Below are 26,766 nucleotides of genomic sequence, written 5' to 3'. Positions count from 1 at the left end.
CAATTTATTTCATTTACAGTTTTTAACCCATTAAGGCCGGCAGCGCTCTTCTTCCTTTAATGGTATAAACCACTAAGCAGTGACATGCTTCTGTAAAAGTGCAAATAAATAAATAAATAAATAAAAAAGAGAGCAATGATGATGGCAAGTCAAATTGGTAAAATTACCGAATGAACAATACTGAGCTCTCCAGAAAAAAAAAAAAGTGCAACGTGCCACAAAACAACTCATTTTGAAATGCAATAACAAGGAAAAAATGTCTTCAATGATGACGAACCTGCTGCTCGCCACGGAGGTGATGATTCCCGACCTTAAAGTTTAGTTGGGCTATAAAACAAGTATTTTCTCTCACGCCGACTAAGTTTGCAACATTTTCATATGTTTAGTGTGCATAGACACAGGTTGAAAACCATCCAAAAATTGGTTATTTTTACTCTTCGTTGTTTGGAATCTTCATACAGTTGCCATTCCTTTTCTTCTCCTTTTTCTTCTTTACTTTCATCTTATGGCACCATGGAATTGATTTTTACCCGCCTGTCTGCTGCTATCTTTGTGAGCCACGGGAGAGAGAAAAAAGATAGCTGGAGAGCCTGAGTTCTCCTTCAAGGAAGGTTTCACATTCCTCCCTCAAAAGATTTTTTGTGTTCACCCTTTTTTGGTTTTTGGACAAGAACACAGAGACTATGTGGGCAAAAAAAAATAGAATCATGCTGAGTCTGACGGAGTTATGCGCAGTGTACTGAGCAGATAGCTAGCCTTCAACCCACGGAATCAATTCACCAGCAGAAAACGTCTTCATTGCGCTAAATGGTAACACACCTTGAGAGGCTTGGCTTTTGACATGGGAAAAGAATAGCTGCATGAAACAAGTGTCGTGGGAGATGTAAACATCTTTTCTCTGCCAACCCCAAACTGGCTCATCATTTTGTGTAGGCATGCCGCACCTGTGGGGTATTTGTCTTTTTTTCCCCTCTATACTTTTGTGTCCTAAAAAAAAATTCTAGAATTTTGTCATGGTTTCCTAATTTTGTGCTTAGTATTGTCTTTAATTTACATATCTTTCTTAACTTAAAATTACTTTTTAACTCATTTACTGCCATAAATAGTAATTAAAAAAAAAAAATCTAGGTTTTCATACTCTTGTTAAGAAAAGTGGGGAAAAAAATGTTAAACTAACAAAAATAGTTCAAATGAATTTTTGACGTTTATAGCCGTCAATGGCAGTTAATGAGTTAATTAAGGTAATCGATTGCCTTATACAATCTGTTAGTGTAGAATACATGTGCCTTAATTAAACGGTGGATGTACACAGTTTTGCACCAAAGGCCACGCCTATGGCCGAATGGTGCTTCTTTCAAACGTGTTCCAATCATGTAGAAGTGTGTCACAATATGCTAACATGTGGTTGTATTTCCTTGTCAGTTCTTGCTTAATCGGTATTGGAATTTCATACTTTTTGACAAGTTTTCCTAATGCAGACTCATGAGCCTCATGTTATTTTAATTTTGAATTTTCTTGACTGCATTGGTACACTTACAACTCCAGACTTGTCTGAAGATCATCTAACTGCAAAACTTTGCAACTTAAACCGACTTGTTGGGGCCACCACTTTGACACGTTCAACACGATTTTTTTCCACTGCTGTCCAGTGTTATCTGTAGGCCAGCTCTCACTGCTGTCAGGGTCCAGGCTGGAGATGCCCCCTGGGCCATAGTGCATCAAGTTAAGTCTTTTAACTGAAAGAAAATTTAATTTTTTTATACATTTTTTGTCAACCACAGCGTATAGCAAAGATTACGCCTGGCTTCTTGTCGACACGAGTTGGCTAACTCAAATGACTTTTGAGTCATCTTCTCATCAATACATTTTGGGCAGTTTGATGCTTCCAACTTTGTGTAAATTGTTTGGGAAATTGGGAAATGCCATATTTAAACTCCTTTGTGAAGTATACAAACTGTAAAACCAATGTCTATGTTACTAATCACTATGTCTTACCTAAGCCATTTAGCTATTTGTCCTTATGCAAAGGTTCTTTTTCATCATTTCCTTGTAGCACAAAAAAACAAGGCTAATATCTCGTGCTTTGCCTTTTGTAATATCGTAGTTTCTTTACAAGGGCTGCAAGAATTTGGAGGATCTGAGATGAGAGCAGTTGAAGCTAATACCATGTTGCCAGCGTAACTACATGCTTTTTTTTACTCCATGACATTTAATTTAATCTTGGTTGAGAATTTCTGCAAATGCAGGAAAAATCAGGGTGAGTGAAAATCTTTGGAATATATACTAAATTATATGATATCATATGGGTCTTTATTCAAGCTTTCCACATTTGCGTGTCTGACTGGCAATTGACAACAATACGGTCATTCAACCCTGTGCGGAGGATGTCTCAACTGAACTATCTCAAGTATCACAACATACACAGTTCCACGTGCATGACTCTAAAGTGTTCTGCGAGCACACAATGTGGAAACTACGGAAGAGCCTTCAGATATTGTGCACATGCCGTAAATTCTTATTTACGGTGTCATGCAGTAAAATGTCAGCAGACAAGTGCTATAAAACAAACAACCAATGATAGATAACCAAACTAATTTGTGATTTTTAATTAGACATTTTTTTCCTGTATGAAATAAAAAACGGGGAATGCCTTTCCGGCTCCTTCCACACACTTCATACAGTTCACTTTTCCCCCGAGGGTCAGACACTTTACAAAAAAAAAAAAAAAAAGGAAAAAAAGTCCGTCCGTTCGTCCGTCTTCTTCCGCTTATCCGGGGTCGGGTCGCGGGGGCAGCAGCTTTAGCAGGGAAGCCCAGACTTTCCTCTCCCCAGCCACTTCAGCCAGCTCATCCGACAGGACCCCAAGGCGTTCCCAGGACAGCCGAGAGACATAGTCTCTCCAGCGTGTCCTGGGTCGTCCCCGGGGCCTCCTGCCGGTAGGACATGCCCGGAACACCTCCCCAGGGAGGCGTCCAGGAGGCATCCGAACCAGATGCCCGAGCCACCTCAACTGGTTCCTCTCAACGTGGAGGAGCAGCGACTCGACGCTGAGTCCCTCTCGGATGACCGAGCTTCTCACCCGATCTCTAAGGGAGAGCCCGGCTACCCTGCGGAGGAAACTCATTTCGGCCACATGTATCCGGGATCTTGTTCTTTCGGTCACGACCCACAGCTCGTGACCATAGGTGAGGGCAGGAACGTAGATCGACCAGTAAATCGAGAGCTTTGCCTTTCGGCTCAGCTCCTTCTTCACCACAACGGGACCGATACAGCGTCCGCATCACTGCAGACGCTGCACCGATCCGCCTGTCGATCTCCCGCTCTAACCTACCCTCACTCGTGAACAAGACCACAAGATACTTGAACTCCTCCACTTGGGGCAGGACCTCCTCCCCGACCCGGAGAGGACACCTTCCCTTTTCCGACTGAGGACCATGGTCTCGGATTTGGAGGTGCTGATCCTCATCCCAACCGCTTCACACTCGGCTGCGAACCGCTCCAGCGAGAGCTGGAGGTCACGGCTTGAAGAAGCCAACAGCACCACATCATCTGCAAAAAGCAGAGATGCAATGCTGAGGCCACCAAACCGGACCCCCTCAACGCCTCGGCTACGCCTAGAAATTCTGTCCATAAAAGTTATGAACAGAATCGGTGACAAAGGGCAACCTTGGCGGAGTCCAACCCTCACAGGAAACAAATTCGACTTACTGCCGGCAATGCGGACCAGACTCTGACATCGGTCGTACAGGGACCGAATAGCCCGTATCAGGGGGCTCGTTAACTTAAACTAAAAAGTCAACCACATTTATGTCTATATATTTTCATTAATCCAATTGGACTGTTGTGGTTTGACCTCTCAGCCGACCTGGCTTCATCAGTTCGAGACTCGGGATTTGTTATGGAACGCAACAATTTATCCTCCTCCAAGTGGGAAGCATGCACCAAACCACAAATGGTATCACACTTTTGGAATGCAAAATGACAGACAGTGACCTCTCTGCAAGGCATCTTAATGAATATTGTTTTGCATTCCAAACGAGTGATACCAACTTGGAGGATAAATATGGTGTGTTGGATTCCACACCAAAACGGTGGAGTTGCAGTCGATTCAGTTTAATTTCTAGTGTACATTCTGCTCTATGCTTTTAACGTTATTTGGACTTTGACCTTTCCCTTTTAAATGGGCATCATCACAAACATAAAGTGGCAAAATCAAAAGCAAAAGATACTTTTGGATTAAAAATGTTGCATTATGGATTGATAATGAAAGATGATCTTGTTCTTCTCCCAATGCTAACATAGAATTTGTTTTGCATTAGTTTGACTTTGGTCCTCATTTTTTTCCCCGCGTGTTCCACTAGAGACTCACTGTCAAAGTCATTGTGTTGAATTTGGGAGTGTGAGCTTTAAAGGGACAGAGCAGGTCAACGATGACACTCGCTGTGAGTGCCCAACTCCCGTCACCTTCTGTTTTGGTTCACTGCCAGCTGTGTGCTTTTGACTTCCAGTTGACTTCAGCTCCAGATGTTCACAACAAATATGCGGTGTATGTGTGCATGCTACATCTTTTGGCCGCAGTTGTCATAAAACCATATGTTTGCTCTGTACAGTATCACTGTTGTGTGTCTGTTTGTGTTTTCTACTCCTTTCTTATTTTCACCTGACAATCTCTTCAGAGCATCCTCACACTGTTTGTATCATTACACTCAATCATTTTATTAAGGAAATTACTGAAATTCATACGAGGCCATTCAAGGGAATTTTGCAGTATCTCTGACTGAGATGCCATCTGTAAAGGAATAAAACGTAATTAAACTCAATGGAAAGACACAAAGCTGTTTTTTGAAACAACATAAAATTCCCAGCCATTTTATTGTCATTCTTATATTGCAGAGCCAATAAAATCCACAGCTGAATGCTACTGAATCACAGCTTCTTGCTATTTAACAAACCTTTTACTCCTCAGGATAATGCATATATTAATACGTAATGATTAATCCACTCCATATATTTATCTTAAGATGTGTAGTCAATTGAAAATCATTGGATGTTTATCTGTGTTTCCCTTATTTTATTGTAATGGTGTCACCAAGTGGAAGTACATTGGTTACGATTATATACTTGCATGTTATAAAGGATAACTTCACCCGTGGGCAGTATTTTATTTTGAAATGGCTTGGTCAGAACCAACAAAAAGCCCAAAAATGGTCACAATAACGCCTAGGGGTTTAAAGGAACACAATTTAAAATTAGGTTTCCTTTATTCTATTTGGCAATGTGTTTGAACATTAAAAATGCAAAGTAGGTCTAAGCCAATTAAGTATCCAAATAGCTGATTAAGTATCAAAATAATGACATACACTGTACGCTGCCATATTCGTTTGAGAAAGAATGAAAAAAAAAAACATTTATTGTGGAAGTGACTGATGAATGCGACCAACTCATGCACTGTATATGTGCAATCAGTCCCTTTACGGTGGCAAAATGTAAGAAAATGGTGATGTATTATATTATATACACTGGATTATATTAACCCTGGAGAACCCAAGAACCCTTTTCTTCTTTGGAAAATTATGAATTATACATTAAATGACTGCTATAAGTTCACTGAATACCAAAATATATGTTTTTTTTAATGTTTTTTTTTTCAATTTATTCCCTAATTTAGGATTAGGGCGAAATTTGACCCTTTGGGATTTAGGGGTATCATTTCGAAAAATCAGAATAACAAAAACTATCAGTAAACTATTTAGAATTTAAGAAAATAATCAATCAAATACACAGCTACATTGAACAATATCATTTTTTTGTTTTATTTGTTGCATTTTAGCCATCTTGTCACCGACCACTCTGGCTCATGTAAGTGCAATATTCATCCACTAGATGGCCCCATGCAGGGGTCAGAAGTGGCACTCTGGACTTTTGAAGTTAAATTTGTAAAAAAAAAAAGGAAAAAGAAAAAGGTATTTGTTATTTGAGTAGCAGAATTTATAGGGGCCAAATTTGACCCCGTGGGTTCTCCAGGGTTAAATTGTTCTGTAAATCCTGTAGATATACTGGTCATGATATTGTATGTCCAAAATGATCCAATACAAGAAGTGTATCATGAATTATCTACTGTAGAGGTGTTGACAGCTGCTGTATATTTCCACCAATGGATATCAGTTGCATTATCTGGAAGACAGTAAAAGAGACATTGAGAAAATAGACAGACAATGATAGCATAGACTCCAGTAGGAACAGATGGCTGTGAATAGCAGAAAGTATTTGCCCCGTTTACAGGTTTACTCAGGCTATGCTTTGCAGTAATGTGTTTTTGACTCGCATTGCCTTGGAATTGCACTTCATCCGGCGCTCTGCAGTGCACTTCCCTCTTTTTTTTTTTTTATTGAATCTCATCAGCTGTGGGGGAAACAGCCCAGTTGCCGCTGAGATGCCACTCATGGCCGATGCGCCCCGACAGATTGCAATTAAATGAGAAAGTGTAACGTATGAATATTAGAAGGTACTTTGACACAAACATCATCCCCTTCTTTTGTTGCATTATGCAGCTCGACATCAGGAGGGGGACCGCTCATCCATTTCCATAAAGTTTATGTCTCTACTCTGCACTACGTCCTCGTCCGCTGCCTCTTTGTTGCTCCCGCTCTCCCCTAAAGCAGTTTGTTAACAGCTGTAAATATAATCACTTTGCACACATAAATGCTCTAACCCAAGATGGGGTTTTGTCAGTCATTGCATCTCAATTAGGCTTTCTGGTGCTCATCCCAGTATTTGTGAGGGGAGTAAATATACGTAGATGGAAATGCAAATTGCTATGACACCGGTGTGATACCTTATTTATATGTGCATCCATTTTCAGTCATTTTGTTGCTGAATGTTCTGCTTACGTGATTGTGTCTTTTTTATGTAAGTCAAAGACCAAAGCCAATAGTGGAAATTTTGAGGTAAATCACAATGCACAGCTTGGCAGCGCAGCTTTTTTTGTGCATGCGTGTGTGTGTCACCATGAGGCAGAAGCAGTGGGCTGTCTCCGGGCCGTAGACCATGTATGACCTCATCTCAACCTGACACCCAACCTGCACTCAGATGGCTCTAAGAGCGATTGCCAATCTTTCTGTCTGACTGCTTACCTCTCCTGGCATTTGTTAGGGTGGAAACTTAAGTACTATAATCCATCCTGCAGAATGGTTTTCTGCATTAGCTCATAATAATGTCAAGACAGGTCTTTTTTTTTTTATTTAACCCTCACTGCAGCCAAGTCATTATTTGGGATGCCAGACAAACAAACCTAAGGCCAGAACCTTGACTCGGAATAACCTGCACTCTTGTATGGCTGTAAAGATGGCAATTGAGTAATCTACAACTAAGCATAATTATTGTAAAGGTTTTAGGTGAACTAATGAATACACACACACTCGCACGCACGCACATACTCATACTCACCCACATACAAAGAAAAAGAAAAAAAAAAGAGAGAAATGATGATGACATGTCAAATCGGTAAAATTAGCTCTCCAGAAAAAAAAAAAAAACTATTGTAAACAGGGATGTGATTTTTCCGCTAATTCGCGGAATTCCGCTTTTTTTATCTTCCCAAAAAAAAAAAAAATCCGATTTTTTTTTTTTTTAGTAGTTCATTGTGTATGCACATGACTCCGACAGATAACATCTTCTGCTATAACAAAGACATTTGTGGTATGCTCTAATATGAGTTACTTTTCATTTGGTCATGATACAATTATTTGTTCATGAAATTTGAACTCTTCAACATTATTTATGTGTTAACTTAGTAATCACATTAGTTAGATATGATGATATTCTCAGTGATAGTTTTTAAAAGCAAAGGCAGTCCAATGTTTTTGAATGTGACTGATTTTGAGTTGACTAAAACTGCCATTTTATATGGGATAGTTCAATATACATTAAAAATGTATGCTGTTGTTTTGTCTATTTCTTTGTCATGTGAGTGCATTGAAAGTACTTAAAAACACGGAAAACCCATGAGCCTCCAGACCCCCGGCTAAATTTTCCAGATAATTTCACTTTGGTCAAATCACATCCCTGTGTAAAGGGAAATCCCAAAAATATAGGAGTTCATAGAAAACGGGAGTGTAGTTTTACAGATTTGATTACTCCAAAATATTCTACTTCTGGTTTTGGGTTTTTCATCCTGCCTTTTAAGTACTGTATGCATATATTCGGGTAAAAAAAAAAAAAAAAAGAGGCACTCAGATCCACCAAGGCCAGACAACAATGTGGCATATTGTATCCGAGCAGCTTGTACAATATTGCAGTGTATCAAAGCTGTAAACAGCTGACTGGAAATGTCATGCTGTTAATATGAGATCAAACTTAAAATGCTTTGAAGCAGTTTTCAAATAGGTGGTGTGATACAATGCTTACAATGCCACCATACCAGATTGAAGTGTAATTGCACATCTGCTACAGTAGGTGGCAGTGGTGCTCTCATCGCCAGAAAGTATGCAAGTATTATTACGCCTGTGCAGAGGCGTACTTACAACAATTTTACAGAAAATATTTATAGGTGTCGCTGGGCGTAGCAAAAAAATTATTGATCTTAAGCGAAAAAGCGAAAATAATCATACCTGTGCTTATTTTGGCCAGTCGTGCATTAACATGCAATCTGTTCACAAATATTAGTGTTGACCAAAGTGAACCCGAACAGGCCGTTATTCTTTGTACCAAATAATTCACAGCTATGTACTTACTACACACACACTGACATACTTTTATGGGTGCATTCAAGACACGCGGTCACACAAAAAAAAAAACACACACGCGCTCCTTCTGCTTGTACTGCATCACTTGTTTCAGCCGTTTGACCTTTGCACTGGGAAAACAGGTTTATAATGGGATCAGTGGCCACTGGCAGAACCTTTCACCCCCAGTCTCATCACTCGTGCTTACAATAAGTGGAGAAGAGATGCACCCCGAAGAAGAGCATTTTTGGGGCGAATGTGAGCGACTCAGACTTTGCTCAGGAGTCTTAAGTGCTGCAGTTTGAACCCAGGTGACCTTTGAATCAGTGGCTAAAAGCATCTTGTCAAAATATAAAAAATGGTATTTATCAGAGGACAAGCAGTATGTTGTGTAATGTTGTCAGTGACAGACTGACGGTGGTTTCTGGGGTTGGTGAAGGACTCTGTTTGGTGGCCTGGTGGGTGGCGTCTGGTCGGTGCTGGATTTCACTTTCCTTTCTTTTCTTTGGTCCTTCCTCGGGTTTCCTGACGGCCTCACGACTCTGGCTGGAAGTGTTCGCTTTAGGTGAACGGTATGGGATTTTTTAAATAGGTTTTAGGTGAACTAATCAATAGACACACACTCGCACACACGCACATAGACATACTCACCCACATACAAAAAAAAAAAAAGAGCAATGATGATGACATGTCAAATCGGTAAAATTATCAAATGAACAATACTGAGCTCTCCAGAAAAAAAAAAAAAAGTGACAGACTGACGGACATTCCGTCAGCTCACCTCTATATTTATGTGTATGTGACATGTGCATATATATTAATTTTGGTCCATTGACTGTGAGCTGCCTGAATTTACCCAACGGTATTAATAAGTTATCAATCGAGACCCTCTGGCAAGCGAGTATTTCAGCGTTTGCGCCTCGTGTGCAGACTGTTGCCCATATTCATGTTGACTTGTGGTCCCTGCTTAAAAATACATCAGTCAGAGAGATGAAGGAAAAGGCCTTTAGAGGCACTAGAAAGGAAGAAGCAAACAGGGATTCATTGACGGGTTTGCCCTTTACTCCCAGCTCTTACACAAATCATCTGAAACTGACAATAGAAGCGTAGCGTAGCGTAGCGTAATTTTCTATTCCTATTTCCTTTTTCACTTTACTATTGCTTAGCAAGCCTGTCTGCACTCCTCGGGCAGGCTCTTTCGCTCCTCATATCAGTGCTGAAGTAGGTTTTATCTCATTTGCAGGTGCGTTGAGGTACATGAGATGAGACACAGCTGCTTGACAAAGAAAACTGAAAACTAGGCAAGAACAGAAAATGCTATTTAAACGGGGAGAGGGACGGTGAAGTCAGAGGGGAACCTGACTCATTCATTTTTCTTCTCATTGTTACACTGTAAATTATTGTTTGAATATTTGTATTTTGATGAAAAGTGAATGCAATTAAAATAGTCTAGGGGTGACAGAAGGTGGCTTTACAGGAGGTACCCCATAATCCAATCCTCCTTCCTCATGCAGTGTCGCTTCTTCTCTTTCCAAAAGGCTGAGTTTGGTAGTTAAAAAGCCGAAAGGAGCCTTTTTAGTGATTGGAATCAAAAATGTGCAAAGATGAAAAAAAATAAAATCTTTGATTCTGGACAGAAGCCAGAGGACAAAATGACTTTTATCTACTTTCATATGTTAGGCCAGAAAACTTTCCTTTGTATCTGGTGAGCTTGTGGTATGATTGTGATCATTTATCTCTGGTTTCTGAAACCTTGCACCTGAAATGAAGAAGAGTTTTGGGACAGGGCTTTAGCCAATGCAAAATGTTAATCATGTTCCAGGGGCAACAATTGTGGTAGTTGAAATATGTTTTAACTCCATTACGGCATGCAGACATTACATTCTGTTCTTCTTGGTTGTAAGGTCCAGCAAAGTGGCTATAGACAGATTTGAATATTTAAAAACATATTTAAGCTCTTTTGGACTATAGTAAACATTTATCTCAAAATTTATATTAATAGCAGAACGGGGTATTCGTGATAGAGAAGTGTAAATATATATTTATAAATAAATACAACGTTTTCTCTCCGGGTAGGCTTAACAGACAGGGGGAGTGTCGTTGTACTGTACCGTACCGTACCGTACCATACCGTACCGTACCACTAATATAGCATGTTTAAAAGACAGATGTTGACACTAAAGTGCTGTACAAAAAAAAATAATTAAATCATCTCCCACATAGCAGTTAATCTAATAAGGCATTCTCTCTGATCTCTGCAAAGTTGCTTAAAAAAAAAGAAGTTGGCCTGAATACATCCCACAAGTGACCTTTCTCTGCCTCATGTCAGATGACTGGTTGTACAAAATTAGCCCGAGGTTGCAACAAATACAGTTATCCAAATGTCACAATGTTAGAAAGTACATATTGGAAACAACTGACAGAGCAAATTTATTTCACTTTTTTTTTCTTTTCTCATCCAGTTCCTCAGTCATCCAAAGTAACCAACAACTATTATGTGCATTATCATCGGCACACGGACCCGGATTTTGCACGAAAGTCAAGCAAAAGTATTTCTGAGCCACCCACCATTAAAATACATTTGGGACCAAACAGTTGTTTGTAATGAAGTCAGCTGTTACTCAATGATGGGTCAGTAAGGTCAGTAATAAGGTCATTCATGTATTTCAAACGTCATTTGTGAGTGCCAACTCCTGTGCCCAGGATTTATTTACTTATTTATTTTTTACTTTCCAGGCCCATTGATCAACAGTAAATTGTCCTTAGATACTGAATAAAGATATAGTCAAAATGTGATGTACCTAATTGTAATTGCTGAAATGAGAAGCCTTCCTCAGGGTGGTTTCGCACAAGTAGTTTGTTTTCTCTACTTCGAAATCAGTAATGCCATTGTAAATTTGGTCTGTCTCTATATAGTTTGGTTTCTTATTTTTCCTGAAGTAATTTCTCCCTCTGAGACTATAACAAACCCAAGAAAACCTTTATGCTACACAACTTGCTCTCTTCTGTCTGTTAAGTTTTACTGTATTTAATGTAACGTAACATTCAATAAAACAGGAAGAAGGTTTGGAGTGCACAACATTAAGTGGAACGGTGCTACCAAACCCACAAGGGAAAAAAAAAAAACTTTTGTTATAACTTAGTACTAAATACATTAGTCCTATGTTTCATGGACAATCTACCTGGTGGTTCTTATCTTCTGGTTTGATCGAACCCAGGGGTTCAGTGAATCAGTCTCAGGGGTTTGACGGAGGACACTTGGATATCATTGGCTGCAGGTGATCAATCGACATTGTTTGCGCTGCAGGGAATTTGGTGCGCTCAAGTAGTCGCTTGCTTTTGTGATGGTAGCGCTACAGTACTACATTTCAAAGGATATCTTGGGCAAAATATATCCCAAATTATGCAAAAAGAGGGAGCAAAAACAAGACAATGTCTACAGTACTACTTCCTATTTTCCCCCCCATTTTTATTTATTTATATATTTTCGATTTTTTCCCCCGATTTTTTTCGATTTTTTCGATTTTTTCATTATTTTCTTTCGTACACCCCCCCCCCCCCCAAAAAAAAAAAACAAAACAAAACAAACAAACGACTTCCTACTATTGACTGTGTGTGTACTGCACACAAAGCTCGAGTGTTTAAGCAGAGCTTTTCCCCATTTCAGGGTTTTGGGAATCCTCATCAGTTAGCATATGGTTGTCAACGAGGGCTTCCATCTTGCAGACGGGCGGAACAGCCAGTCTGCTTATGGTCAAACACAAAAAAAAATGCCAGCCGTCAACAACGACACAAGGGCTCATATGAATGTTAGCTCGGAAAATGCTGCTCCCCGAGCTGTCTCAGTAGACTGTGAGGCAATCTGTAAATAACGAGACCAAAGGGGAGAAATGTCTAATCGTCCTTGAAAAGGATGTGCCACAATTTTTTAATATCTTCTGCCCCGACGCCCTGAGGTGATGCGGCAGGGTGGCAAGTGTTGGGAAATGTGCGCCGGTGACGGGACATTACTCTTGCACCATTGACTTCATTACGGTCCCTTTCACATACCCATCCCTCACCCTATCTAAACGCCCTTGCCAGCCTCTAATTTACTTAATTCATTGATGATTGGTTCTGATGGCATGCGGAAAGTAAGGTCAATATGTTGTGTTTGCGTGCAGCCAAACGTCACAACACGGTGCCACTAAGTGAAGAAACTTGCTTAATCAAAGCCTTGCTGTAATGATAGATACATGATGTATTGCACTCGTACAAAGCCAGTTGGTTCGATTAATTTTTCATTGTTCACACACTCACATGCACATTAGAGTAGGAGCCACAAAAAAGTATGCATCGTCACACATAAGGACAAGGAGGGGGGGGGGGGGGGAGAACATGAACGTACTTCAGATACAGTTGGACGCTGCTCCAATCGGCAGTTTCTCTTTCTCTCTCTCCCTCTCCTCTTTGCCCGTCTCTTTGATGTGATTGAGGTTGCCATGCCGTGACTGTATGCGGCAGACAGACGAACAAGTGTTTCCCCCTGAGGAGATGCGATCTAAATGGAAGAGCAACATGACAGCTTGCTCTGAATGGCCACATAATTAAACACCATACCCATAGTAAAACGGCACCACTTCTGCTTGAGTGGCCGTAATCTTCTGCGTGGTCCTTGTAAAAAGCACGGGCCATCTTAAAATTGGACTATCCTGAAGAGAGAGAGAAAAAAAAAAGTTATCGCGTCTTGGATTGCTGTTTGGTTGAATGGTGATTTGGCAAATCCTAAATTTACATCAGATTTGAGTTACTGGTTTACTTAAGTTTAAGTTTCGACTTTGTTGGTTTGTTGGTCATTTTATATGTTCAGTTTAAAAACAAAATATCAAACTGATTACAGTGATTGTTTAATTACTGATTACTAACTCTAACCATCTAGCTGGAAAATACGCTGAAGTAAAAGCTGGAATTCTGAATTTTTTTGTGATACATCTTCAGTGGGCTGCTCTATTATGGAAAAAAATAATATTCATGATTATTTTGGTAATAACTGAAATCATTACTTACTTATTTTTTTGGTACAAACATTTAAAAATATTAAGACAGATAAAATTGTTGAAACACTGTAATTATGTAAGTTCCGTTCGGACCAAGCAATATTTATTAAATTAGTCATAAAAAAAAAAAAAGTGCTCAAAATTCAAAAACTCAAAATTAGTATTATTAAGCTTTTATTTTTGTTAGAAAAAATAAAAAAATGTATAATAATTGAAATTGTAATCGAATTTTGATTAATTGCACAGCCCTGGTCTTCAGTATACAACAACAAAGGAACTGATTTTCCCGTTCCATAATTTTTAAAGAGCCATGATTAAGTTAACAGTAATTGTAATCAGCTTGAAACAAAAGTTTGTTTGTACATTTTTAAGAAACGGTTGTCATCAGTAGAGCTTGATAAGGACAGCATGAAGCAAAGAGGTCCTTTTCATTACATTCAGACTACCCTCAAGCATTAGTATAATAACTTTATCATAATTTTGCATGTCAGTCTGCGTCGTTTGCTAATTAACAACATCCAATAATTATGCCTAAGAGCAAAATGGGTTCTAATCCTAAAGCGTGTGTTCTTCTGCGGCTTCTTAATGTGTGGTAATGCAACATTGTAATGCTTTGTGACAACCGAGCCAAAATGTGTAAATGTACAAATACCTTAAAAAGGTTCATGCGAAACTTTGCTACAAGAAAGTAGATCATGACTTAATTTCTGAATTATTTACATCAACTCGTTTGACGGCGAGCCTGTGTACGAGTAACTGACTAACTGCGCTCATCCTTCTTTCCATGCCCAGGTGCTATTTGCAAAGTACTTTATTATTAGCTATGCTATGCAGATGGACACTGATGGAAACAGGCTTTTTGAGCTTTATTCATTGTGACTTGTTGTTCATTAAAATCAAATTATGTGTCAGGAAGCATAACTTGTACGTGCTGGAGAGCAGTTATTGCTCAACAAGCTCTTTGTCTTGCATCAGTGCGTGTGCGTGTTTGTCTTGCGCAGTCTGCCAGGCCATTTTTTTGCTCATTCCACACACCCGGGGACGCTGCCCTCCCAAGATGAAGAGGAGATCTGGGTATCTGTGATCGATTGCTATTCCTACAGTACCCGGATGTCTGTCACTGCTCATTTGAATTTGAATTTAGAGAACTGAATTTGCTTTGAACTCATCAAGAACCGTTTTAGATGAAACACCCACAGATTTAAGTCAATCGGAAAAAATCTGTGGTAGGAGTTTTTTTTAAATGTGAACTTTAACTCTTTCACTGCTACTGACGTTAAAAGACGTCAAGTAAAAACCTACGGAGGGCTGCCAATGACGTTAAAAGACGTCATCCAATTATTATTTTTTTTTTTTGAAACGGGTGCAGGCAAGCCTTCCGCAGCTGTGGTGAAAGTTTCAAGCAGGTCTATTGAGACTAATGACGATTTTTGGCCCCTAGAGGGCAGCGATGACTCTCTTTTGACAAGATTGGGTGGGCGTCAGTAGAAGACGTGAGGCGGGGCTAGAGTGTTGAGGGGACATTGGCTGAAGAAGCCATAATGGCGGCCGATTGCAAGCAGCTCACGGTCGAGCCGTTTTTTTCAAAGACATCGACCAACGATAAAGAGCACATTGATGACGACGATGATCATCATCGATGATGATGATGGTGACTCCGAGGTTGACGGCGAAGTTGGAAGCGCTGACGCGGCGGCTATGACGACGTTATAAAGGTTCACGGGCGAGCGATGCTGACACCGGAAAACACGGAGCACAACGCTCAGGCGGACGTTCAATCGGACGATGAAGAGTGCCCCGAGTCCAATGCATATTCATCGGAGGAGTGTGTACAGTCTGCTACTTGCTATTTATTCCCCGGAAAAAAAGGCCATCAAGAAAGTGTAACGTCTGCACGCGAAACGGACAAAGCGAAAGTGAAACTAATCTGTTGTGCGAATCCTGGTCCCTCTCCTTGCACGCAGGAGAGCGTTATAAAAAGAAAAACTGTATTTGAAACATCCACATAATTGTAAGTAGTACCACAGTTGCACACATTTGTAAATAGTTTGCGAAATTGTTTTGTCAAATTGTTACACTGTTGAATGGAAATAAACGTATTTTGCAAACTAAAAACACTTTTTCATTGCTGGTGAAAGCGTTTTACAGAAGTAAAGCACTATTTAGGTGTTTGTGGCATCGTTCATGGACAAAAATAAGTGTACAATTCACTAGAGTGCATGAAATAACATCGTTTCACAAAAAGCTCTTTTTCTCCGCTTTTTGTTTCAAAACAGAGAATTTCGGTGAAAGTAACCATTTTCTATTGTTGATTACTGAAGAACGGAATAAGGTAGAAACAAACTTTTTTTTTTTCTGATGAAAGATGAGAGTCCAATCTTTCATTTGGTAGTATGTGTGTTTCCATAGTCCAAACACAACATTTTCTGTGGACCTTGAAAGATCAGTAAAAATGCTTAAATCGGCTGGCACTGGCGACATCCCGTTTCTGAAAACGTCTGGCAGTGAAAGAGTTAACATGGGTGAAAAAATGGGGCAAAATTTGAAAGTAAATATCAAATGGCAGACTTCCTGTTGGGTTGAACATATTTTTTTGTAGGTCTTGGGCAGTTTCATATGCCTCGAACTTTTTATAGACCTAAGTAAAACATAAAAAAAGGGGCTGTTTTGTTAGAAATTTGTAGTGGGGCGTTAATGAGCTATTTTAGAAAAATCTCACAAAAATGGAAAAATATTGATTATTTTGGCAGGCCTGATGTATGTGCAAAGTTTCATGAGTTTTCGGCCATGATGTTTCCCTAAAAAAATCTGCGTTTAATTTTAATTTTTTTTTTGGGGTGACCAGTGCGTTGCCACGGCAACATCATTTCAGAGCACAAGCACTACGATGAAAAATAAGTTTGTAGATGTCTTCAGGCCTGGACTTTCATCAAATATGTGAAATTTTGAGAATATGTCTGGGTCAAGTTACAACATGGGGGTTTGGGGGTTTTGGAATACTGCCTTTCAAGATAGTATAAGAATGCTGTGAGTCTGCTGTAACGACATCACTTGTTAGAGGCTGCCACCATTGCTGGGAGCTCGCTTGTGTCCGGAATATTCTGTAAAATAAATCCTTCGGAGGACCTGTTCACCGATCTCCAGTCTGCATTCAGAAAATCAACATTCTCTCTACCCTAAAAACAACGAACACACGGAAGACAAAGATGGTCTTCTGACAGCTTTTATTGACTGTTGATGAGGGAGATAATTGATCGTCTTCCTTGCTCAACTTCGATGAGCGTTGACTTGACGCTGAAGTCAACTGGTGATAAGCAGGTCGGAAAACAAAGTAAGGAAGAGGTGCATTGGGATTTGATGATTGAGTCGCAGCTCAATTAGTTCATCCTGGGGTGATAATGTAATCACAAAGGAATGAAACTTAATTTTGTACCTCAAAAAAAGTTTGATGAACAATTAATGTTGTCTCGAGGGGATGCGGACGATATTAATGTTGAAGGTTAAAGGAAGAAGATGAACCAGAACTTAACATAATTGCATGTCAGCAAAACATAAAATGTGACATAAGATGTCAAGGAAAATCTGGAACAACAATCAGAACCTCAACTTTTTTTAAACTACTGTATAATACTTTTTATGTGCTATACTGGTGCAATATACTGTAACTGATTACTGTGGATATGTTCTGTAAGTGTGAATTTTATATATTTTTTTGGTCCTTCATTGTATATTCTCTTAGAAGTCAATACAAGCTTTTCCAAAATCCATTCCCTCCACATTACATCACATACTAAATCAGTGTTAGCGATTTTAATGTTTGAATGTGCTGAAAATGCTTTTTATGTGGTTGTCTGACTTCTGCAAATTATTTTCAGGTCCGACACTGCCGGCAGTATCGCCTACCTTAGCATAGCCATCATTTAGTTAGAGCCTGTCGACAAACGCGGCAAAACAATCTTTGCAATCTATAGCTTTGTATGATGAATGACGCCAAAGAATTTCAAAATCAATCACGATTTTAAATGTGTTGTACAACGCCACCAGCTTTATTGAGAATCCATTTCAACTGGATGACATTTTCATTCTCTCTGTGCTCCTTGGATCGGGATATTCATGTTGCGTTATGGAAAAAAATACTAAAGATCCAAACGGAGAATCATTGGGTGTCGACAGCCAGAAGGAAAGTTACACCGTCAAAGATAATTGCACGCTAATGTTCGGTAAGCCTTCTAAGTCGTTGCAGATCGGTGTGGATGCCAAGCAGCCTTTCCACAGGAGAGCATATCTAATCCCTTGGCTGTGGCTTGGGAAAATTAATACCAAGCTCTTATTGGTAGGCTACTTGCACTGTGGTCGTAAAAACAATTAAAGAACAGCCCGCAAAAACCGAGAGAATATCGTAAATCTGGACTCAAATGTATTCGTTTGAAGATTCATTTATGCACTTACAAACAATTGAATTGACTTGAACGACATGTAAATGTGCTGCTAATTCAGTTTCACTGGAGGATGCAAGTAAGTCTCCGTGTTGTTAGTAGTCCAGACTTACGAGAATTCATCATTTGCGCACTTTAGCTCGTCTTTCAATCCTTTGTATACGCACACGGTGTTGCATGCCTCACGGCTAATTAAAACAGCACAGTAGCATACAGGACACTGTATAAGTTGGTGTAATTAGGAAAGTACAGGGATGTGATTTTTCCGCTAATTCGCGGAATTCCGCTTTTTTTTATCTCCCCCCCAAAAAAAAAAAAAATTGATTTTTTTTTTTTTTTTTAAGTAGTTCATTGTGTATGCACATGACTCCGACAGATAACATCTTCTGCTATAACAAAGACATTTGTGGTATGCTCTAATATGAGTTACTTTTCATTTGGTCATGATACAATTATTTGTTCATGAAATTTGAACTCTTCAACATTATTTATGTGTTAACTTAGTAATCACATTAGTTAGATATGATGATATTCTCAGTGATAGTTTTTAAAAGCAAAGGCAGTCCAATGTTTTTGAATGTGACTGATTTTGAGTTGACTAAAACTGTGGCTGACTATGGGATAGTTCAATATACATTGAAAATTTATGCTGTTGTTTTGTCTATTTCTTTGTCATGTGAGTGCATTGAAAGTACTTAAAAACACGGAAAACCCATGAGCTTCGGGGGGCTGCCCTGGACCTAGCTGGGTGCCAGCGGCCCCCAGACCCCCGGCTAAATTTTCAGATAATTTCACTTTGGTCAAATCACATCCCTGAAAGTAGTACTAGAAAGAAAAAAAAAAAGAACATATAAATTGCTCAGCGAGCAAGCGCCTCTCTGGAGTCTCCCTCAGAAAAAAAAAAAAAGGGAAGTAGTACCGGTATGTTTTTAACCAATCTGCATGCATCAGCTGCCCACTAAGTAACACACACGGTGAAGATGATTCCATCTTAAGAGATTCTGTGGGAGAAAGTACATTGCTGAGTTTCAATACAATACGTTTATGAAAATGTTTCCTTTTCATGATTCAGGAGTGTGGAATTCACACTACTTCTTACCGAGAGTTGTTTGTAATATTTTGATCATTTTACTGTGCAAGACTAAATATTAGAAGCATCTCTCAGTATGATGCAGTGCGTACTGTAACACTGCTGCCTACATTGTTTCAGCCAGAGAAATCACAATCCACTTTTCCTCACCACAGCTGCCCTCTGACATTTGTTATTTATTGCGCAGTCTGATATTGCATTACAACCTGTATTTGTTTGCTCCTAATAAGAACATGGATTTTCAGCGTCATTGAATTTACTCTCTGCAATCCACGCTGGATGGCTAAACCTTTCCTATGATAAATTCAATCTTTTTAGGCGTAATATAATGTAAAATTGATATTTTTATATGTTAGTTTGATTAGCCATAAAGCACACCTCTACTAACACTTTTTTGGGGGGTCAGTAATGTGCACTTTAAAGCTCTTTAACATTGTGTTTCTCTAAAGTCATTTATTATACAGTGGTTCTTAACCTGGGTTCGATCGGCGGAGGTCAAGGCACACACCCGAGTCATATGATTCGTGATGACACACCCCACTTGGCTATCATTGATCGTAGGAAATTCGGTGCGCTCAATAGTCGACTTGTGACTGTTCTGATGGTACGTCGTGCGGTTTCTTTATTATGTTAATTCATTCATACTATGTCAACCAATAAACGGAAGTGGTTGGATGAATATGTGAAATATGAATTGACATGTGTAATGGAACATATGGTGTTCTGCAGGGTTCAATTCTCGGGCCTCAGCTGTTTTCATTGTCTCTGCTGTTCCTGGGTTCCATCTTAAGAAAGCAAGCGGTGGTTGTTTTAAAGTGCTCTACAAATATAGAGTTTATTTGAGCGTTGGGAGTCAGCGTACAAGCAAAAAAACATTTTAAGTTAAATTATTCTGAAAAATTGGCATTCGGGAAGAATATTTTGTCAGCAGAATTTGATTTTACTAGTGGCTTCCAACTGTTCTTGATAGCTATATAGTGTAATGTCACAGTTGGTTAAAAATTACATTCAACTTAGTGCTGCTCAAATAAAGAGCCGGAAACAGCACAAAATTAGTTGAAGGTGCTTTTGCCACATTTTATATGCAGGAAAAAAAAAAAAGACTTATGACGACTACTGCTGCAAACTGGAGTTAGAATGATGTTGGAATGAAATGTCTACTTTAGGTAAGCGTCACAACAAAATTCACCCGATCATTGTCCCTCCATTGAACATTGATTTTTTTTTTCTCCCCGAAGCAAGTGAACAGTTTTCCTCAAGTGGCTGTTTGTGTAATGTTTTCTTCATTACAATCTTATGTAGTAGAGATGAACATAGTTTGGTCGAGGATCTAATTGCAAACTTTGCATGTAAATTAGGAACTTTACAGAGACCTGTGAGAAAGTTCAAACTACTTCAATTACCTGGCTAATTTGTGCATGCAAAATGTCCTGGGAATTTGCTTTAAGGACCTTCTATGCATTTCATTTCAAACAAAGCTGAACCTTTGTTCGGCTTTCTTAAGTAATTTCAATGGCTCTTTCTGTGAAATCCAATTTCCAATACAAAAAGACAATGTAAATGTTTTGTAAATCTCATTATAAAATGTTTAGACAAAAGTGATAAGAATGACATGGCGGGACAATCAAATGCCTCCAGCTGTGTTTTCCTGTCATCTTGATGTCTTACACATAAACATTTAACCTGACTGCTTGTCAGAGTGTTCCAGTGGGTTAATGGAATAAATTGTCTTATCATGCAGATACCTTCATGCACGGCTTCAGAACGTAACAATCATTCTCTTGTGTGGCAAATTATGTCGCAATCTGACAGGCTGCTAAAATGACTGACAGACATATTTTATTTGCATAATAACACATTATGTTATTCCGCTTCAAATTACATCTGTCGCTGAGTTGTGTTTTTACTCATGTCTGCAGTATGCATAAACTACTTGGGTATGAATGACATTACAGCTGTGTGATATAATGATGCTGTATATATCGTAGTGCAATTAAAAAATAAAAATAAATAAAATAAATGCTGGGCTTCGCTTTTCTTTCTTTTCTTTGGTCCCTCTTCGGGTCTCCTGGCGGCCCCACGACTCTGGCTGGATTTTGAAGTGTTTGGTTTAGGTGAACGGTATGGGAATTTTTATTTTTATTTTTTACACGCACACACACACACACACACACACATACCCAAAAAAAATAATAATAATAATAATAAATAAAAAAAAAAGGGAGAACAATGATGATGACATGTCAAATGATCAATACTGAGCTCTCCCCAGAACAAAAAAAAAAAAAATAAATAAAAATAAAAAAATAAAAATAAAAATAAAAAAGAGAGCAATGATGATGACATGTCAAATTGGTAAAATTACCGAATGAGCAATACTGAGCTCTCCAGAGAAAAAAAAGAAAAGAAAAAAAAAGTCTATTTATTTGATTTGTTGATTGTATTATTTTGTATTATTTTATATTGATCATACACATCAGTAAAAGCATGGCGGCAAAAAAAAAACCCTCATGCATCCATTCCTAGTGTAATAAGCAGCAGGGCCAGAGGCCTGCTGAGAAATAATTTATTGTGTAAGCGAGCGAGGCAATTGTGTCGCAGCGAAGAGGGGAAAAGGACTTGTTTAATGGGGAAAAATGGGAGCCAGGGTAAAAGTTAGCAGTAGCAGCCAACATAATTGATGGAAACAGTTTGGGTATCAGATTAAGATTCATAGCTAAGTCTACACCTGGGAGGGGGGAGGGCTGGAAACCGGTGCAGGCTGGAGGCGTAAAGGATATCTGGCCTTCTGGCTTAATTGATAGAATGTCTTCTCAATGCAATGGAAAACAAAAACAAGGGGAAACAGTGGCTTAAGCCCAGAGGCAAGAGAAACAGGTTTAGACGGGGGGCTGGGGCGGGTCAGTCGCTCCAATCCCCAGACTGGACGGAAAAAGGCTTGGTATGTGTGTATGAGTAACACGCACAGACCCTTGACAAGAACCCTTGAGGAGCCTTTCAGCATTGTGCATTAAATACAACCGGCCCAGCCCAGCAGAATTTCCTCCATGGACAGTCGTATAAGAGATAGTCCGTGCAGTGAATCTGACTGTGTGTATGAATGTTAATAAGGCTTTAGCTGCATGGAAAAGCTCATATACATGCTTATATGTGCTTTTTTAATGCTATCAAAGCCTTTTAGCCCCTCCCCTCGGGCAGTGCTTATGGAGATAGATAGCCCACATATTAGCAAGCCATGGAGTACCTTACACTCTCTTATTAGGTCTTTTTAATAGCAGCAATTTATAGGTTCACCCGTTGTAGATATTATAACCGGTGACATGATGGTGATTTATACTGTATCGGAAGCACCGAAATGAGGGCGAGATGAGGAATGGAAGGAGGAAGTTAAGAATAGAAACAAGTTTGTAATTGTTGCAGAAACAATTTATACTTTATATTACACATCTGCTCTCTTGACGATCGAACTATCAATCAAAACCTTTATTTAACCAGAAAATTAAAAGCCAGACACCAAGGTCTCTTTTATTTTAACCCTTATGTTATGTTGCGGGTCAAATTGACCCGTTTTAACAGCAATTTGAATTTCAACAATTTGGTGTTCCAAAACTTTAAAGGGTTTACGGTGTTGTAGCTGAGCTATAAACATTTAAATGCATTAAAGGTGAACATCATGAGATGAGAGATGAGAATCATTCCTATTGACTTATACAGAACATTATTGGCTTGAGGCTAATCATGAAACTTTTATTTTTATTGTTGGATGGAAGCAATGTTTTGGGGGGATTTTGCATTTTATTTGTGAGGTTCATTCGACATGTCCCAGGTCAAATTGACCCTAGAACATTTTAGACATGGTCACCTGAGACTTATATCACTTAATTCACATTGAAATTGCTAGTGGTGGAATTAATGAGATAGAAACAATGTTTTGGGATTGTTTTTATTTCTTTCTAACATCAAAGCGACCCAGGAACATTATTGACATGATTTTTGAGATGTAAATAACTCAATTGTAATTGAAAATGTTGAGTTAGTGGAGTTAAAAACGAGATTGGTATTTCCGGTTTTATTTTTGACACTTTTGAATAATCCAACAAGTCTAATTAGGAATAATATTAAAGAGGAAACGGAGTTTATGGGATTTCCTTTTTCTTTTTTTTTTTCCGGGGAGAGCTCAGTATTGATCATTTGACATGTCATCATCATTGTTCTCCCTTTTTTTTTTTTTTTTGGTATGTGTGTGTGTGTGTGTGTGTGTGTGTGTGTGTGTGTGTGTGTGTGTGTGTGCGTGCGTGCGTGCGTGTAAAAAAAAAAAAAAAAAGAATTCCCATACCGTTCACCTAAACCGAACACTTCAAAATCCAGCCAGAGTCGTGGGGCCGCCAGGAGACCCGAAGAGGGACCAAAGAAAAGAAAGAAAAGCGAAGCCCAGCACCGACCAGACACCACCCACCGGGCCACTAACCAGAGTCCTTCACCAACCCCAGAGACATCTAAATTCCAACAAATCAGGGAGACCTCAGTTTATGGGATTTCCGACACTTTTGGATTATTACGCATGCCCTGGATGAAATCATTGCGCACACAAATTTAGTGCTTAGTGTTATTTACTACAAGTGTGTATCCTGACTGAAAACCAATCAAGTTCATCTGCAGGTTTGCTGGAAACAAAATAGCTCAAGGCAATTCAACAAGCACAAATGTATCAGGCTTGCCAGACATACGCACACACACACGCATGTAAACTCACACCTGCTGTACGACGTATCTCAGTGGAGGTCCGGAAGAGTTCGACTTGTACCCTTTATGACCTTATAGCTTGTAGCTTTTTATTTATTTATATTTATATAATTTGGACAAAATTATTGGGTTTCGAATCTCCGTTGTGGTATTTCAGGTTTTGCTCAAGTTTGCCGCATTTATGGTTGGGCAGCTATTTTGCTGCATCTTTGACACAGGCCACAAACTTCACAAGTCTGACTTCACTTTTCCACCGCAATATACGCAATACTGTGAAGCTCTTCAAACAAAGGGAGCCTCTGCAGATTTCTCTTCAGTGGCACATTTCCCCTGGGGAGGTTATATGACCTATCAAGCATAAATGTGAATTAATGGCGAACCATATGGAGGCAGTGACAACATTGCCGGTTGGTGACCGGAAGCCAGAGTGTTATAGTTATGACAGCCTCTCAGCTAGTTATTGTTTCCGATGAATTTTAAAGTGCTCAGCAGATGGACTGTAATGTAGGCCATGATTAGCATCAGTATTAGTGCCTTGTAACTCACACTTACTCACACAAGCTCATCTGGGTTATTAAACTAAGGACTGCTCTGACCTTAGGAATTCCATTCCCACTCCTCTTTGTTAAAATATTAAATGTGTTTACCTGCCAAAATGGCTTTCGCAATTCAATTTAACTGTTGCTTTCGGTGCTGACCGTTATCTGTCTTTCTAAAGCAGAAGCGTTTAAACCTTGAAAGTTCACAAGCTTGGCGATTATTAATTAATGGCACAGTGCTTTGTTGGTGGGGTTATTGTGTTTGAACCCAATCAAATGATTTGGGTTGGAGCTGATAGCACAAGCCAGTCAAGACGATGTATGAGCCCTAACTTTGGAAACAAAAAAATGGCTCTCTCAGCCATTCATCTTTTCGTCCGACCATTTCTCAGAGTTGTTAGCGTTAGCTGTGGAAGCGCGTCACATATCGAGGAAAAAATCATTTTTCATGGTAGTCTGTATTTATGTGCTACAGAGAGCAAAAGAGAATCATTTCAATTTAATCCCAAGCCAAATACATTAATGCATACATGCATTTCCTTAAAAGGCCATCATTTTGTCATTATAGTTACATACATATTTTGTGCCTCCTGAATTATGACTAATTTTCCTAATCCATCACATATCTGATAAAAAAAAAAATCCCTGAAAACCAATCTCTCTCTCTCTCTCTCCCTCCCTCTAAATCTCTCTCTCCCTCTGTCCATACACACAGTGGTGCCCTGAGATACAGTCGATCCGACTCACGACAAATAGTCCGGAAAACAAAACAAAATCAAAGAGCAATTAGAATGTGTATGACCAACAAAAAAACACACACTCAACACCAGAGTACCAAAAATGAATTCCCAAAAAGCGACTCAGTGTGATAGAGAAGTGCCGTTATCTATCAGTAAACTAAGGTAAGTGTGGGGGGGGGGGGGGAAATCACAAAAAAATCCAAACTTGAAACTAAAGAACACTGATAATTGTATATATTAGAGCTTGGCACGCAAAATACACATTCGTTTAAGCAGCAGATCCGAGAAGCAAACATATTTTCTTTGCAGCGCATGAATATTTTTAGCACCTTTTGTTTCAAGTGCGCACGGCACTCAAACAGATAATGTGTTTCCCTCCACGAGAGTGACAAAGGTTTTGAATAATATGACGGTCCATCTGTTTTTCCTAGTCCCTTAGCACAAGACTTTTATAGACTCCATTTTGATGGGCAGGTCATACCGATACGACCACCACAGGCTGTTCTATGCAAACTTCCAGAGCTATAGAGATGGAGACAAATGGATTCAATCATGCAGTGCGAGGGGGAAATACATGCTGAGGTCTTTTATTTACAGAAGGCATACGCATATAGACATATGCAATGACATATCACAAGAAGGATCCTTGAAGTAAACCTGTGACAGTTCACACTTTTCTGAAAATATACTTCGTATAACCCAGATGGTTTCGTTGTGGTTCAGTTGGCAGTCAGGAACTGTGCATCTCAGCATTAGTCATTTTGTTCGAAATTGAATATATTGTATGTTCTTTTTTTTTTTTGCTCTGTGTCTTTTTAATCACTTTCAAAGACGAGCAGGCTTACAGAAACTATACTTGAAGAGAAAAAATACTTCATAAAAAAAAAAAGTTGATTCAAGCAGACATCACATGATATCCTTCTTCTCTGATCTCAGTAGCCTGCCCCAAGGGTGCAATAACAGTTTATTATACCTATCCTCACTTTATGGCCCCCAACCCCCACCTTCCTTCAACTGTTATTGAAAACACCCAGATCTACCATATATCATTCCTGAGCAGCACATTATGCTATGTGCAACCAAGCTAATCACTATTGCCCCGTATGGATATTACCCGGGTCACATTGGAAGAGTTCCGCATAGATTTGGAGCTACTCAGAAGCAATTCTATTTGTCTTTATGGATTGTCATAACAAATTGCTGTCCAAATGCTGAGAGAAGCAAGAATCTACACTACGTTTAATCTTCATTGAAAAGGCCTGAATGCTGAACATCATTTGGCATATAGGAGATTCCAATTATTAGTCGTAGAGTCGTGTTATGTTGATTGTGTGGACGTGATTGTTGATTAATTGAGCCGAGGCAAAAAGACCAACTGTGGTGCCTTCCATTCAGTCTCAACTAGTTTGTGGCAGACAAATAAATAATCTGGCATCAACCAATCAAAAAAAAAAAAAAA

The 26,766-nt window shown here is 39.2% G+C and overlaps 1 protein-coding gene across 2 annotated transcripts in view; it reads left to right on the top strand.

Moving 5' to 3' along the window:
* The window catches only part of erbb4b (erb-b2 receptor tyrosine kinase 4b), a 210,448-nt gene that overhangs the window by 74,049 nt on the left and 109,633 nt on the right, over positions 1–26,766 (top strand). The gene's annotated exons all lie outside the window — the stretch shown is intronic.

This window comes from Vanacampus margaritifer, chromosome 11 (genome assembly GCF_051991255.1).
Source record: "Vanacampus margaritifer isolate UIUO_Vmar chromosome 11, RoL_Vmar_1.0, whole genome shotgun sequence".
NCBI classification, from domain to species: domain Eukaryota; kingdom Metazoa; phylum Chordata; class Actinopteri; order Syngnathiformes; family Syngnathidae; genus Vanacampus; species Vanacampus margaritifer.
The sequence above is the reverse complement of the archived record's forward strand: the minus strand, read 5'-3'. Positions and strand labels throughout refer to the sequence as shown.